Source organism: Anomaloglossus baeobatrachus, chromosome 11 (genome assembly GCF_048569485.1).
Source record: "Anomaloglossus baeobatrachus isolate aAnoBae1 chromosome 11, aAnoBae1.hap1, whole genome shotgun sequence".
Taxonomy (NCBI): domain Eukaryota; kingdom Metazoa; phylum Chordata; class Amphibia; order Anura; family Aromobatidae; genus Anomaloglossus; species Anomaloglossus baeobatrachus.
Window position 1 is genome coordinate 123,387,723 of NC_134363.1, and position 16,546 is coordinate 123,404,268.

Consider the following 16,546-nt stretch of genomic DNA (forward strand, 5'->3'; position numbering starts at 1 on the left):
TACTGATGAATTTTATGTAGGTTTTAATTTGTATTGTGTTATTGTTGTTTTTAATGTTGCTATCAATAAAAATATTTAATATATGGAGTAATTAGTATTCATTGGGATATTTTTGTTAAACTAATGTTGGTATATCCTGATGAGATGATATTTTAAAAGTTGATAAATTATGGTCAAACTTCTAATTTTGGGTTAAAAAAGCATCCTTGACATTGCCTGCCAACCCTCTCCAGAAGATAGGAATCAACACCTTCTCTGGCCAATCTAGTTCTGCCACCAGAGTTCTAAAAGCAATGGCATAAGAACTAGTGGATAACGAACCCTGAGATAGATCTAAGAGTCTCAGGGCCGCATCATGGGTAACCTGCGGACCCATGAATACCGCTTTAAGAGCATCAAGAAAGTCTTGATGTCTCAGAGTAACCACATCAGAGCGCTCCCATAAGGGAGTCGCCCATTCTAAGGCTTTGTCCTGAAGTAAGGAGATGATAAAGCCTACTCTGGACCTCTCCGTAGAGAAGCGAGAAGAGTTGACCTCTAGGTGTATCTGACACTGACTAATGAAACCACGACATGATCTGGCATCGTCAGAATATCTGTTTGGCAGAGCAAGTCGAGGATCATGTGCAGATGTCACCATGGTCTGAGGTTTATCCTCTATACTCTTGAGCCGCGACTCAAGTACTTGTATGTAACGGTGTAACTGCTGATATTCTGCCATAACTGCCAGACCCTTGGCTCAGTCCTAATGTTACGGGGGGCTGTCTGATAATAAAACCTAAAGGAATGTCAGACAGTCAGTGTCCACCGTGCAAAGACTCTGCTGCAGACTATGGCAGAGGATAAGGGGTATATAAGTGTACCACTGTAAAAAATAATAGCACAAGTGAAGAGTGCAATACCTCTGTTAAACTCAGAGGAATATAATTAGAAAATAAAGCAATTCCTCCCTTACTTGGAGGGTGTGTGGAATGGTCTCTGTTAAAGATCACAGAGACAAAAGCAGTGAGTGTGAAATGGCACCTACCTAGGTCCGTTCCTCTAGTGGTGCCAGGAGACGGACAGCAGCGTAAGCCGCACAAAGCTCCTACCTGCGTTCGCTCCACTAGTGTGCGAGGAGACAAAACACTAGATATGGCACCTGCCTAGGTCCGCTCTACTAGTGGTGCAAAAGAGACGGACAGCAGCGTAAGCCACACAAAGCTCCTACGTGCGTTCACTCCACTAGTGTGCGAGGACACGAACCACTAGATATGGCACCTGCCTAGGTCCGCTCTTCTAGTGGTGCAAAAGAGACGACAGCAGCATAAGCCGCACAAAGCTCCTACCTCTGTTCGCTCCCCTAGTGTGCGAGGATACGAACAACTGCCAGACGCAGTATAAGGAACGTTACCCTAGCGGCAACGTACACCTACGAGTAGAATCACAAGGCCCAGCCGGACCATGTGCCTCAGGCACCTGCCTATGTCCGCTCCACTAAGAGGTAAGGATACGGACTGCAGCCGAAGCTGTAAGGTATAAGAACGCTACCCTGCCGGTAGCGCTCACCTAACATAGACAGAGAGATGCCTAGAGGGACGTGCACAGGGCGTCTACCCTCATGCATGAACCAAGAGGACTGAGCGCCGGGCGGCGTGCGTCAGGGTCTTATATAGACTCTGTGCCTCATCCAAGATGGAGGACACCAGAGCCAATCCGCTGCCAGAATGACAGCAATGACGTCACGCTGGCCTATCACCGAGCAAAGCGTCACAAGCACATGACCAGCGACCAATCGGCATAGAAGGTGTCAGAGACATGTGACCACGTGTCACAAGCACATGACCAGTGGTCAATCAGCTTAGAAGGTGTCAGAGACATGTGACCTCGTGTCAGCGATGATGTCACCCGCACATGTGCAATGGCTCCAAGATAGGACTTAGTCGCCAGCGCTTGCACATGTGCAGTAGCAAGAAATCCGGACATAGTCTCCAGAGCCACAGCAACCGTAACACCCCCCTTCTTATCCTTTGTGTCGGTTCTAAGCCACTTGCTTTGTTGACTAGAAGATCTATGTCTTCCATGTTCCTCTATTCTGGGCAGCACGCTTTCAATCTTTCTGCCAGAGGTGCATGCATTCCATCCATGAAGGATCTTACCATCAGGCGACGTATTGCTGCTGCTTGTATGTCCAGCCCTTCATCTGTGAATGACTGCATCAATCTGTAGTAAAATGAGCTGACATTCTCCACAGGACCTTGATGCACTGGTCCCATTGTGCCCTTAGTTCTTTGCTCCTGGGCGCAGAAGAGATTGAGTCTTATCATGAAGTCTTGGCCCGATTCCACATTACGGGTATCGTCCGGAACATGTCCTGTCAGGTGGGCAGTGAGTTTGGCATACAGTTCGGGAGACATTTTAACTCTACACAAACCTTCCATGTCCAACCAAGTGCTTCTGTAGGAGACCTATATTTGGTTCAGGTAACGTGAAAAACTGACTGGGTTTCTAGTCGGGTATGGAGCATTTTGCAGGAAAGCCATCTGCTCGGCTGGAGTCCAGGGTACGTAGTCATCATACGTATGAGGAACTGCATCTCTGGGAGCATCTGGGTTTTGTGGATTAACAGGTGGTCTTATCAGGACTCTTCTTTCCACTATGGGATAGAAAGGCACTGGTGCTTTGGCTTGTAGCTTGTGCTGTGGGGCTCCACAGGCTAGGCATGTTTCACTCCAGTCCGGATTTTGTTGGCCACAGTTTCTGCAGGTTCATCCCGGGGATCCTGCTATTTTTGGAGCTGTTCCAGGAGTAGCTGACAGGTTAGGAGGCTGTTGATCCTTATTAGCCTGCTTCATAGCTTCTTCCCATGTGTCTGATTCTTCATGGTATATCCAACCTTGATCGTGGGCTGTTTTTGCCATGTCAGAAAGAGTTCTGACTAGTTTAGTCTATGATTTATCTGCTATCACTCCTGCTCTAGTAGCTCTTATTGTGTCCCATTTGTTGCTGTCCAATTGATCCTTCCCCTTCAATCCAAATGTCTTAAAAACTTCATTGGACTGACTGACTGTTCTTTTGCCATGATAACACGTAATGAGATGTTGCAGGGTGCTGTCTTTTGATATTCCTTGCCCCATTCTTCGTCTATCTTCTTCAGCTTTTAGACCCTTGAACGTTCTTTGGACTAAACCTACCTATCCTGGAAGTACTCAGAGACTAACTCCTTTTGTATTCCTACCTAAGGTGAGGTCTAGAACCACCTTTCCTGGAAGTACCCAGAGACTGACTCGTGATCTGTATTCCTACTGAAAGGTGGTGTCCTAACTGTTCAGAGGGGGCTGAGAATGTTGAATGGCACTGGGTTACCCTTCTTGTACCAAAGGTACACTCTATATCCGATGGCAATGGCAAACAGGGCTATTCCCACTAACACTAGGGCAGTGAATATCACATCCATTGGACAGAGCAGGTACACTATTCCCTTTCAACACTCACTGATGTATGGGATCTATGACTACCAACAAAGACAACAGCACAGAAGCAAAGTGCAGGAGAGCAGACACGCGACACACGGAGAGGCAGAGAAACACAGAGAAACAAACAAACAACCAAACAAGGCACAGAAAATATCAGCTGGCAAGGCTCTCTCTCTCAGAGTTCAGTAGAAACCCGCCAATAACCCAGTATCTACTCACAGTGCACCTCTTGCGCGTTGAGGAGGAAACTGAACAGAGATGGGGAGCATAAAGAGAAGAATAAGGTTCAACTCTTACGTGGCCAGGTGTTTCTGGTCCCCACGTCTGGTCACCTACTCCTCGGCTTGGCAAGACAGTTCACTGCGTCCTGGGATTACAAACACGGGTCCCTGCTTTTCGGGCGCCAGATAATGTTAGGTTGACCTAACGGTCACAGCTGTTGCCAGCGATGTCCGAATGCAGAGAGGGTACCGGTGACTCCCCCCCACCCCCTCGGCTATTCCAGCTTTTAATGAAAACAAGCAAACGCCGTTATGCACATAAGACTGGAGATGTGTGGCTCCCAATAGAAAGTGTATTATTTTGTTTACATTACAGGTTATACAGAGTTGATTAGGGCGTAACTATGCAGCATACATATTCATTAAAGGCGTGAATTACATATTCCCAGCAAGAGAAATTAACATAATGACTTATACTCCCATAACAAGATGTTTTTCAGTCGTCCCTAAGTCAAAACATTCTGCGTCCTTGAGGTTGGTCTCACAGTTTATTACGTAAATAAGTCTGGTTTGGTGTTGCCAGGGAGAATGAATTTCTATTATTTTCTAAGTCAGTGAAAAAGGTTAACTCTTTCCTCACAACTGGAATGAGCTGGTTCTGGCTGAGTCTCCTCTGAGGGAAGGCATTATATGGAGAATCTCTTCACCACAAGACTCCTATTAGGCCTGAGGCCTAGAATTTCATAATTTCCTGATTTTCACAGCCAATATGCTGAAGGCTACCTATCCTGACATTGTGCATCTCTTCAGACAGTAGGGCATACTGACTATATACCAGACCCTACTGCATGCAGATTGGGGAAATTTGAGGGTCTCCCGCCCCACTGCAATATTAGTGGCTTTCATGCCATTGTCCACGCACCAGCCGTCCGCTCCCCGTAAGAGTGCTGGGCAACTGTCTTCATTTGCTTACAAGTACTACACGTGTCTGAACTAGCAGTGAAATTAACCCCAGGACTCCAGGTCTGTACAATCTTATCATATCTACCCTCTAAACTCAAGAGACTCTGAACCTAAAGCATACCAGTATTAATTCTGAAACAAATCGTGCACTTAAAGCTCCAATACCCTAATTGCACTTCAGCATTCAACACCAAGCTGTATTTGCCGTGGCCTACCCACGAGAGTCTGTGAAACATATATTCCGTATTGATCTGCTTTGTTCCTGCTGTATTAAAGCAACTGTTATCCCCAAGACCGTGTCTGTGGACTGTCCATCAGCTGTGGATACTGTGTGGGGGTGGATAGCAGGGAACATCTGGGTCCTTACACAGGCTGTGCCGGCTGATGTCATGTCAGACTTGAACGAGTCTGACAGCACATCACCAGCACAGCCACACTCTTCTGACAGGATCATGCATGTGTTTCTGAAAGACATGCATGTTCAACATATTGACCCGCAGACACTTGCGTTGCTTTCCCCGCCCAGCGGCCATCCTGCCGCCCTGTGATTGGTTGCAGTCAGCTGACACACTGACATTGAGGGTGGGGGCATGTTTAGCTGCAACCAATTACAATTAATTAACCCGATGTGTACTGCAGCTACATGTCACAGTGCAGAGAGCAGGGAGCCGCGCACACTGCTTAGCGCTGGCTCCTTGCTCTCCTAGCTACAGTACACATAGGGTTAATTACCCGATGTGTGCTGTAGCTATATGTGCACAGAGCAGGAGTCGGCACTAGCAGTAAAAGCGGCGGAGGCTGGTAATGATCGTAAATATCGGGTAACCAGGGAAAGGTCTTCCCTTGGTTACCCGATGTTTACAGTGGTTACAGCTTTCCGCAGCTGCCAGACGCCGGCTCCCTGCTCCCTGCTCGCTTCATTTCGTTGCTCTCTCGCTGTCACACACAGCAATGTGTGCTTCACAGCGGGAGAGCGACGACGAAAAAATGAAGCAGGACATTCAGCAACGAGCAACGACCTCACAGCAGGGGCCAGCTCGTTGCTGGATGTCACACACAGCGACAGCGATGGGACGTCGCTGCAACGTCACAGAAAATGGTGACATAGCAGCGACGTCGTTGTCGTCGTCGCTGTGTGTGACACCACCTTTAAGGTATAGGTGACATTAGGCACTTATTTTGTGCTTTATTATGCTCAGCCTTCAGTTTAGTCTCTGGTGTGATTTTGACACTTGGACTCTTTTTCCACTATAAGTATTGGCATCTGGTGTTTGCTAATTATATGCAGCTTTTTGTTTAGGATCAGGTGTAATTTTGCTTTTTGTCATTTACATTTAAATTACCAAGGAATCTGTTCCTATTATCAGGAACATGATAGCACCTCTGCTGTGCTAGTTATATGCAGCCTTATGTTTAGGCCTGGGCTGTTTTCACACCTGAGTGACATTCACATTCAAATCACCAGGATATCTATTCATATTAGCTGTTAGATAAGGCTATAGAGTGTATTATTAGCCATGGTGCCCCTTATTTTACATTTGATTGTTTACCAGTAATTTGTATTATGTCTATTCTTGCATTCTTCACCTGATGATTAGGGGGCTACTTTCCCTCTTCACATTAGGAATGCTTTTTCCCTCTTATTCCCTCATGTGTATCTTTTATTCTGATGGCATTTTGTGTATTTATTTATGATTATGAGTCAACTTCATGAACTTTAAGAATAAATAGTTGCTATTATTATTATTATTATTATTATTATTTTACTTTTGGGAACATTATTTATTGTTTCTTTTTGGTTCTATATTTATTAATTTCAGGGTTATTTTTGGTGGATACATTTATATGTTAATATATAACGTACTTTGTTAACATTTTTTGATCAAAAGTGCAAAAGCCATCCAACCATTTTCCCTATCCATCAAAGTTGGAAGGCATGATGATTTTTTACAGGTGTCCCCAACTTGTAGCTCGCGGACCCATGAGCTCATGGCTGCTTGCCATCTAGGTGCATTTGCACCAGGACTTGCAAACAGCTATGAAGACCAGGTCTCTAGATGGTGACATTTGTGAGTAGCCCTACCCAGAGGAGCAGACCTGAATTAAGATTAGTAACCTCTAGATATTGGTATACTGCCTCGGTGTGGTAGAAGTCAAAGGACCTACTCAGTATAAAAATACACTATAAAAATAAGAGGGTGCTGCAGGTTTTATTGTGAGGGTATCAGCAGCAAAACCAAAGAGTATCTCTCCCATCCTGCTGTGATGGCCTGGGCAATCAAGTCGTCACAAGGGTGCCGTTCAATCTGCCCTTCTGCATGGTACCCACTCCTCCTTGGTTATGGGTCCTGTTAATTTGGTGTTGCTACCAACAGGTGTATCTAAATCCTGAGGAACACTCTGCACCACACCCACCAAACACTCATTGGGCAGCCTGAGGGGAATAGGGCGACCCAGATGGAGGGATGGAAGAGGGAGGGCAGAGATGTCAGTTGAGTAGTAGTTGAGCAGTGAGACAGTGGTGACAAGACAGGTCACGCTGTGGAGCTGGGCTTCTGTACTCGTCCCAGGTGCCAGACGTTGGCCTGGCCAGAAGGAGCTGGAACCTCGGTCACAGGGGGTAGTGACAGGGGGCACGGTGCTGCTACAGAGAGCAGGCCGGCTGCCTTGTGCTACAACCGGGCAGAGGCCAGGGCACGACGGGGTACGCGGACCCTAGGCTGGGAAGAAGCTTCACGCAGCCCAGTAATTCACCCGACGAGAACGAAGTCTTCAGGAACCGTTCCCCACCTGCTCCAAAATGTGCAAAATGTGGGCACTAGCGCAGCGAGGGGAATAGGACTTCCCACAACCATCCAGAAAATCCCAAGCGTGAACCCTGAGAGCAAGCTCACCCTGCTAACCATGCAGGTGAGCGTGACCCGAGTAGTTCCAAGCGAAAGGGATCCATACGAAGGTCACATAGTGCCAAGGGACAAAGCTTCAGGCCAACCAGCAACACCAAAGGGGCACGGACCCAGTGTGCTCAACCAAAGGAGACAGAGCATTCAAGAGTTTGGTTTACCTGGTGTCAGCGTCAGTGACTTTGGACTGTGTGAGTACCCGATATCCCTTCATCCCCGATGGGTTCCCCACTCCATCCATCACCGAGTCCCGGGAGACAACTCCCCCTACCCACGGAGGGGTTCGAGCTGCCACACCATTGTCTCCGGACGCCCCCCCCTAAACGGCAGTGGGGGTCCCTCACGTTACCACACCGTGGGTGGCGTCACAAACATTGTCCCATTCACCACCCAAAAAATTCCCACCTATTTATTCCAGGCCTCGGATTCGGAGACCCCTCGAGCCACTGTGGATCCGGGTCTAAGCAGCCCATTGGCTGTCGCGGGGGCGGCACACCTTAGGAAAACTTGGTGTCATGAACAGGATGCGAGCAGGACCCACAAACCTGGGTGACGTGTGCCTTGAGAAGTGAAAATCGCAATCCAAAATCCCGTTTTCCGCGCCGTCCGCCATTTTTCCGCTGTTTTCGCACCAAAACGCCATCTTCTTGGGGCCACAGCACGCGAAAGAGTGCTGGGAGAAAACCGAGGGGGCATACCCGAATGTAATAAAAGCAGAAAAGAAGCAGGGACGCCAGGACTCTGCCATACTGTTCTTGGACAACGCAGAGGCAAGATGGCGGAGCAGAGCTGGTCACCGGAATGTGCTGTTCCCGGGACCGCGACCAAGATTGAAGAAGAAACCGAGCAGCTGTGCAGGAGAATGCGGACGCAGTTCCTGTTCATACTAAACCACTGGAGAGAAGAGATGAAGAGTCTGGTGGTGGCGGTGCGAGCCCGTGAGATTGAAATCCCACGTGAAGCAAGGGTAAGCAGTTACTCGGTACCTATTGATCACCACAATCCGGCTGTGGCGGCTGAGGGATGCGGTCCGCCCCCGCTTGCGGCAACACCTCCACTGTCACCTACCCCATCCTCGGCGGACACCGAGCTGCCATTATCCATCCCGGCAGCGAAACCTGCAGTCTGTTTTTATGAAGCTCCAGCAGCAGCCCCAAGGTCCATCATCATCCCGGTCATGACAGCGGTTGTCAAGACACCGGCCAGACCAGACCCGGCTGCATCACCGGGCCCGTCCTTAGAGGCGGAGCACCCGGACACTGCAACCCCGACTGCGGAGCAGTCGGGCCCACTTCTTCCAGCAGCGGGAGTGGAACCTTCAAATTCTCCGGTTCCATTACCACGCGGCATCCCGACGGCTGTTGGAGCTGCAGTAGTACCTTCAGAGCCAGAGCCAGTCAGAGAGCCGAGGCCGGACGCCGGAGCCTCCTGCTGGGAACAACAACAACCACTGAAACCGACAACGACCCAGACAGAGCAATGGCAGCAAGAGATAATTGCCCGCACCCAGTGAGAGAAAGATCATCTAAGGAAATCTACATTCCGTACCCAAGGCCCGATAAGAAGAGGCATGGTACACCGTTTTGATCCAGAAAAGGGGTGGGGTTTCTTGTCAGAAGCTTGTCTGGCCGACGAGGTGTTTGTTACCAGAGGAGATGTGGAACAACACCTCCCGAGAGATCACGCTGGCTGCAACCTTGAGCCTGGGGAGATGGTCAGCTACACCCGGCACTGGGGAGAGCGGGGCTGGTATTCCCTTGACATGAAACAGGTCACTGTAGTGAATGAGTGGATCGTGCCGGCTGCTGCTGTTGGCTACTGGTTCCCCAGGGAGCTGGACCAGCAAAGAATGTTGACATAGCAAAATAAATGTGATACCGTAAAACTGTTACGTATCTGTGTTTTCCATTTGTTATTTTCCACAGTTTATTTTCCATATAGAAAATGTTAGAAAATGAGAGAATTAATGAAAAGCTATTTGCATTTGAAAGTAACCTGATTTTCTCCTAGACTGACAGCAGTTGTACTATGGTACAGGGACTCTTGTTATGTTTACAAAGACTTCCGTGTTCTTATAGTTAAGTAAAAATGGACAACGGTCAAAGGACTGGCGTGACCAACGCAAACATGTGTCTTGTAAAAAAGCTGCACCTGTTGTGCCTACAAGAGTCATCTGGCATAACACAGGACCTTATCCCGGCCCAAGGACCCATCTAGGTTTCCAGTGGAACCAGGTTGTTTGGGTGGGGGGGTTATTGGGATCCGGGACATTGGGACTGCATTGTCGCAGGTAGGGACCACAACGTGGAAGGTTGGGTCTCCGCTGCCACTAAAACCGGTGGCGTCCCCTGTGGCAGACGAACTCTTAAGTTGGTACCGGTTTAAGAAAATGCCTTCCCTGTGTGGGATGAACCTGTTTTAAATAAATGTTCATGTTAACCTTTTTCCTTCCTTGAAAAAAATAAATAAATAAATACTTGGTGTTCTGTAGCTCGCGGACGAGCTACGTTTAACCGAGGGAGAATGTGACGCCCTGGCCTATCAGGTCGTCACAAGGGGGCCGTGCAATCTGCCCTTCTAAATGGTACCTGCTCCTCCTTGGTTACGGGTCCTGTCAATTTGGTGTTGCTACCAACAGGTGTATCTAAATCCTGAGGAACACTCTGCACCACACCCACCAAACACCGATTGGGCAGCCTGAGGGGAATAGGGTCACGAGATGGAGGGGTGGAAGAGGGAGGGCAGAGATGTCACTTGAGTAGTAGTTGAGCAGTGAGACAGCGGTGACAGGACAGGTCATGCTGTGGAACTGGGCTCCTGTACCCGTCCCAGGTGCCAGACATTTGCCTGGCTAGAAGGAGCTGGAACCCCGGTCGCAGGGGGTAGTGACAGGGGGCACGGTGCTGCTACAGAGAGCAGGCCGGTTGCCTTGTGCTACAACCGGGCCTCAGCCAGGGCACGACAGGGTACACGGACCCTAGGCTGGGAAGAAGCTTCACGCAGCCCAGTAATTCACCCGACAGGAACGGAGTCTTCAGGAACCGTCCCCCACCTGCTCCAAAATCGGGATACTAGCGCAATGAGGGGGATAGGACTTACCACAACCGTCTAGAAAATCCCAAGCGTGAACCCTGAGAGCAAGCTCACCCTGCTAGCCACACAGGTGAGCGGGGCCCGAGTAGTTCCAAGTGAAAGGGATCCATACGAAGGACACACAGTGCCAAGAGACAAGGCTTCAGGCCAACCAGCAACACCAAAGGGGCACGGACCCAGTGTGCTCAACCAAAGCAGACAGAGCATTCAAGAGTTTGGTTTACCTGGTGTCAGCGTCAGTGACTTTGGACTGTGTGAGTACCCGATATCCCTTCATCTCCGTCGGGTTCCCCGCTCCATCCATCACCGAATCCCGGGACACCACTTCCCCTACCCACGGAGGGGTTAACATCTCGAGCTGCCAGATCATCGTCCCCGGGCTCCACCGCCCTAAACGTCAGCGGTGGTCCCTCACGTTACCACACACCATGGGTGGCGTCACAAACATTATCCCATTTACCACCCAAAATATTCCCTCCTTTTTATTCCGGGTAGCCGCGCGACCCCGCCTCGGATCCGGAGACCCCTCGAGTCACTGTGGATCCAGGTCTGAGCAGCCCGTCGGCTGTCGCAGGGGCGGCACACTGCTGCTACCCCAGCCCAACTACTAAGTGGCACCTTTGGTGACAGTCCTTTCCTACTATACCTGCACCCAGAAAAGAGCAGTATGTATTAGTATATACCAATTTACCCTCATACTGGACTATTGTCTTGTCCATGTTATATGGTGCTCTATCAGTCTCCCTTTTTGACATACTATCTTCTGTGGTAACTCTATTAGGTATATATCCTTTGTCATATATTTGTTTGATTACATATTCATGTGTTTTCTATCACCATATACAATTTATTATGTTACTGTTTATTTGTACTGTTGTTACCCAGGTGGTTTCTGCTATATCCGCCACATCTTTTGTCACCTTTCCCTCCTCTTTTTTGGTACAATAAAAATCATATTTTCATATCTTGGACTTTTGATCGTTTTTTTTTCCCTTTTTCTGCTTACTTCTACGATTGTTTCTTCTAACTAGTCCCAGATTTTGGTGCTGTAATCATTATGTATATCTTTATATTTACATCATTACAGTTATAAATCATCATGCACCTTTTCAATTGACTATATGTTTAATATATACAATTGGTATAGCACATAAAATATAAGACATAAACATTACAGGGGCAAGTCCACCCTCTATATAGGATTCCAATGAAGCAGAAGTACAAAGCATGACATGATATACCTGGTGTAAAAAACTTGAGGAGTAGGATTCGAACCCATACCAAAGGGGAGCATGCAACCTGAACGCAGCACCTTAGACTGGTCAGCCATCCTGACTTCTATGACTACAGACATTTGACCTCTTCAACCATCAACCAGCAGAAAGCGTTGAACTATTTGTTGAGCAGCTTCTAGCAGCGCTTGTCATGAGGTTTTGAACCATGGACACTGAGGAAAAGATAGATTAGTTTCCTTTCTTGTTTTTTTTTTTTACTTTTGGGAACATTATTTATTGTTTCTTTTTGGTTCTATACTTTGTTAATTTCAGGGTTATTATTTTTAGTGGATACATTTATGTTAATTATATAAAGTACTTTGTTAACATTTTTTGATCAAAAAGTGCAAAAGCCATCCACCATTTTCCTTATCCATCACAGCTGGGAGGCATGCTGATTCTTTACCGCAGGTGACCCCAACCTGTGGCTCGCAGCTGTCTGATAGCTATGTGCATTAGGCTACTTTCACACATCTGGTTTGAGCAGTGCGGCTCAATCCGGCTGTGAAAACTATGCAACGGATGCGGCGAAAACACCGCATCCGTTGCATAAGTTTTTACATGCGGCCCGTCCGTTTTTTTCCGGTTGCGGCATGCTACTGAGCATGCGCAGTGGAAAAAACCGCATGCGGCGACCGGATGCGTTTTTTTCCGCATCGCGCCGCATCCGGCCTCCATAGGTATGCATTGAAAAATGCGCCCAAACATGTAATTAGCAACATGCATCTACACATGGTTAATACAAAATGATTTAGCCCATGATACATCTGAACATATATCTATAGGGCATAAAAACACCACTGTGCAGAAAGGACCATTAAAGGGCTAATCGCTGAAATTATGGACACAAAAGGAGAGAAAAAAACGATCAAACGCCCATTATTATATGAAATTATAAATTTATTAATTATTAGGTGTGCACATGAAAAGGTGGAACAATTATAACAAATAGAGTGCAGGACTTAAAAGAAGCCCCAAACAGATCGCAGATCCCATATATAATAAATGCCATGCATCCAAAAGAGCTGACCCAACATCAGCAATATATCACCTGTGTCCACTAGATGTCATCAGAGGGACACAAATGCGACAGAGCCTATTATGTATCCATCAAAGCCGCATATAGAACAAGGCATAAATTAATAACATTATTGATTTACCTATATAATAAGCTGGCAGGTCAATCCTCTGGATGCAGGAGGGGGAGCCGCGACCCACCCGACGGCCGTTTCCGCAACTCAAGGTTGCCTTCGTCAGGGGGCGTTGCAGGGAACGTTCGATCCGGCCGCGGCATCGGCTAAATCTGCCGCATGCGGCAAAAACCGGACCGAACGCAAGCCCCTGCGGCACAATACGGCACTAATGTAAGTCTATGCAAAAAAAAACGCAACCGGCGTTACAAAAGCCGGTTGCGGTTTTTCTGCAGAACGCCGTATTGTGCCGCAGAGCAAAAATCCGGATGTGTGAAAGTAGCCTTAGCACCAAGACTTGCAAACTGCTATGAAGACCAGGTCTTGAGATGGTGACATTTGTGATTAGCCTCAAACAGAGGAGCAGATCTGAATGGAGGTAGTAAATTAACCACTAGATATTGGTATACTGCCTCTGTATAGTAGAAGTAAAAGGACCTACTCAGTATAAACATTTACAACAAAAAAAGAGGGCTCTGCAGGTTTTGTTGTGAGGGTATCAGTAGCACAACCGAAGAGTATCTCTCATCCTGCTGCTATTCCAGCCCAACCACCAAGTGGCACTTTTGGTGACAGTCCTGCCCTACTGTACCTGCTCCAGTACATATTAATATATACAATTGGTATAGCCCAAAGAATACAAGACATACACAGTACAGAGGCAAGTCCATCCTCTACATGGGATCCAAAAGAAGCAGAAAGCATGACATGATATACCTAGTGTAAAAAAACTTGAGGAGTAAGATTTAGTTCAAATCCTACTCATGTCATGTCATGCCAAAGGGAGCATGCAACCTGAATACAGCGCCTTAGACCGGGCAGTCATCCTGACCTCTATGCCTGTGGACATTTGACCTCATCAATCAGCAGAAAGTGTTGAAATATTTGTTGAGCAGCACTTCTCATGAGGTTTTGAACCATGGACACTGAGGAAAAGATGGAATAATTTATTCGCAGTTTATCTGCATTTAGGCCACCAGTAGAAATGGGAAAAGAGTTCAGTTCTGTTAACTCATGGGTGGCCAAAGAAAAATGAAACATAGGCCCGAAATGAGATTTCCCAGCGGAGTGCTTTTGATCCTGGAGAACAACCTTTGGGAGGTGAATTGGACGGTGAAGAAATATTAGCAATGATACATGAGGTTTCAATGACATGTGTGGACTAGTGATGGGCGAATAGTAACTATCACTTTTTGGACAATGCTTCCCGAATTCCGAGTACTATTCCAGTATTCGTCACAACAATAAAAATGCCCCGTTTCCCCATTGACTTGCATTATGTTTGTTATTTGTGATGAATACTAGACTAGCACTTTGAAATTTGTTACTAATTATCCGAGCACATATAGACTATTCGCTCATCACCAGTGAGGACCCATCTTGAGGGGCATCATATAGGTGAAATGATCTAGAGAGGGTGTCAGCTTTGAGGTCTTTATCTTATCAGGTGGGTGGTATGTGAGGATAAAGTCAAACCATGGGAAGAAAAGACGCCATTGAGCTTGGAAAGGTGATCAGCCAATGACCTCACTGAAGAGACTTCAGATTTCTGTGGTCAGTATAGGTGATCACTAGGAACTTGGCTGCTTCAAGTATATGTCACCATTAGTTCAAGGGCTAGCTTGGTGATTTAGGGCTGTAAAAGGAGCAACCACTTAAAAGGAGTTTTCTATTGATTGAAAACATTAGGTATCTAAAGAATTACAGTTCATGGCACTCAGAAAAGACATTTTACTTTACAGCAGAGTGTACATGAAGATGAGAGTCTAACCTCATAGAGTATATAGGATATCTGCAGTAATCATAACCATGCCATGTTTAACTTTGATTTTTTTGGTGAAAAAGGTGGTAACCATACTAGTTACACTTTGGAGACTATTTCCATGATGATGTTTTACTTGACCTGTAGAACAGCAAGAACACAATATCATCCAGAGCCGAAATAGCTCAGTTGTGAGAGCGTTAGACTGAAGATCTAAAGGTCCCTGGTTCGATCCCGGGTTTCGGCAGTCTTCTTTTTTTTTTCACCCTAATATAAAAAAAGATAGAAGGGATAAGATAAAAAAGGGATCTAGCCAGTATAAAAAAAAATTACAGCAAATATTAAAGTATCAACCATTGAGGCATTTTTTTTCATATTAGGTATATAAAAAATATTTTTACCATTTCTTGAGAGATTGGGAGGGTTATACTGATATGCTTTGTATTAAATTCTCTGTTGATACAAAATACTTCAGGTTGTTGTGGTCATGTAAATTCAAAGTAAGATGTTTTTTTATTAAGTTTTTAAAAAAGAAAATACATTTGACATTTGCATTTTTTTAAGTACCTTTTGTTATTCTGGTTTAAATACATATATATATATTTTTACATATGTCACCAAGCCAATTTCATTTTTGGTTCTCAGAAGAGGCTGGAGATGGGTGAACAGCGCTCTCAGTAGGGTGCTAGGTGAGTTGAAAGTCAAACCATGAGAAAAAGAAAGATCATCAAGTATAGAAGGATTTCTCCTAACTAGAGGGACTCCAAATATACACCAGGTCAGGAACATATATACCAGGAGGAGGATGTGTGTACCAGGAAGGGCCCAGGATGGGGATATACAGTATACAAGGGGGACATGTATATTTATTTATAAACTTGGCTTTTATTGATACGAAACATATAAGGCTAACAAAAAATAAGGTTGAAAACATGCTTGACAAGAGAAAAAAACTTGGTTGAAATAGGGGGATGCACAGAATAATTCTGTACTTATGCCCAATTAAGTATCATATAACAATGGAGAAAAAGACATGGATCGCACATCCCAAAAATACATTGATCTAAAAGCCGCTAGGCAAAAATTTAAATAGAACGTGAGGTTCTTAGTTACCATTCTGATCAGACTGTATTAAGCCCACTGCCACGTCACGGCGAACCTCTAGAGTGGGTCCCTATCCTAAACCTTTGTGGTGTGGCACTGTGCACCAACCACTGCTGCAGCGACAAAGCACCAGCAGGGCAGGCGACCCGGTGCCTCACAGCACCCATGCTGCAAGGCAAAGCGCTACAATGGAGAAAAAGACATGGATCGCACATAATTGACGTGGCAGTGGGCTTAATACAGTCTGATCAGAATGGTAACTAAGAACCTCACGTTCCATTTAAATTTTTGCCTAGCGGCTTTTAGATCAATGTATTTTTGGGATGTGCGATCCATGTCTTTTTCTCCATTGTTATATTATATCCAATTAAGTATCAGGGCACTGATAGTAGTAAGCACAATATAAACAAGTATGTGTCCGCAGATAAATAATAAAATCCCAAAACACACAATACCTGGAGGTAGCGCTTCACCTTAAATGTGGCAGTTTATTTCAATTTGGGCCACCAGTAGCAATGAGAAAGGAGCGCAGTTCTGTTACCTTATGGGTGACTGGAAAAAAAGAGAAGACTAGGCCCAAG

At 46.3% G+C, this 16,546-nt stretch overlaps 1 non-coding gene across 1 annotated transcript; it reads left to right on the forward strand.

Annotated features, from left to right (window-relative positions):
• The first annotated feature begins 15,035 nt into the window (after positions 1 to 15,035).
• On the forward strand, positions 15,036 to 15,108 carry TRNAF-GAA (transfer RNA phenylalanine (anticodon GAA)). Its single transcript has one exon. It is a non-coding gene; the product is annotated as a tRNA-Phe (tRNA).
• Positions 15,109 to 16,546: the final 1,438 nt, after the last annotated feature.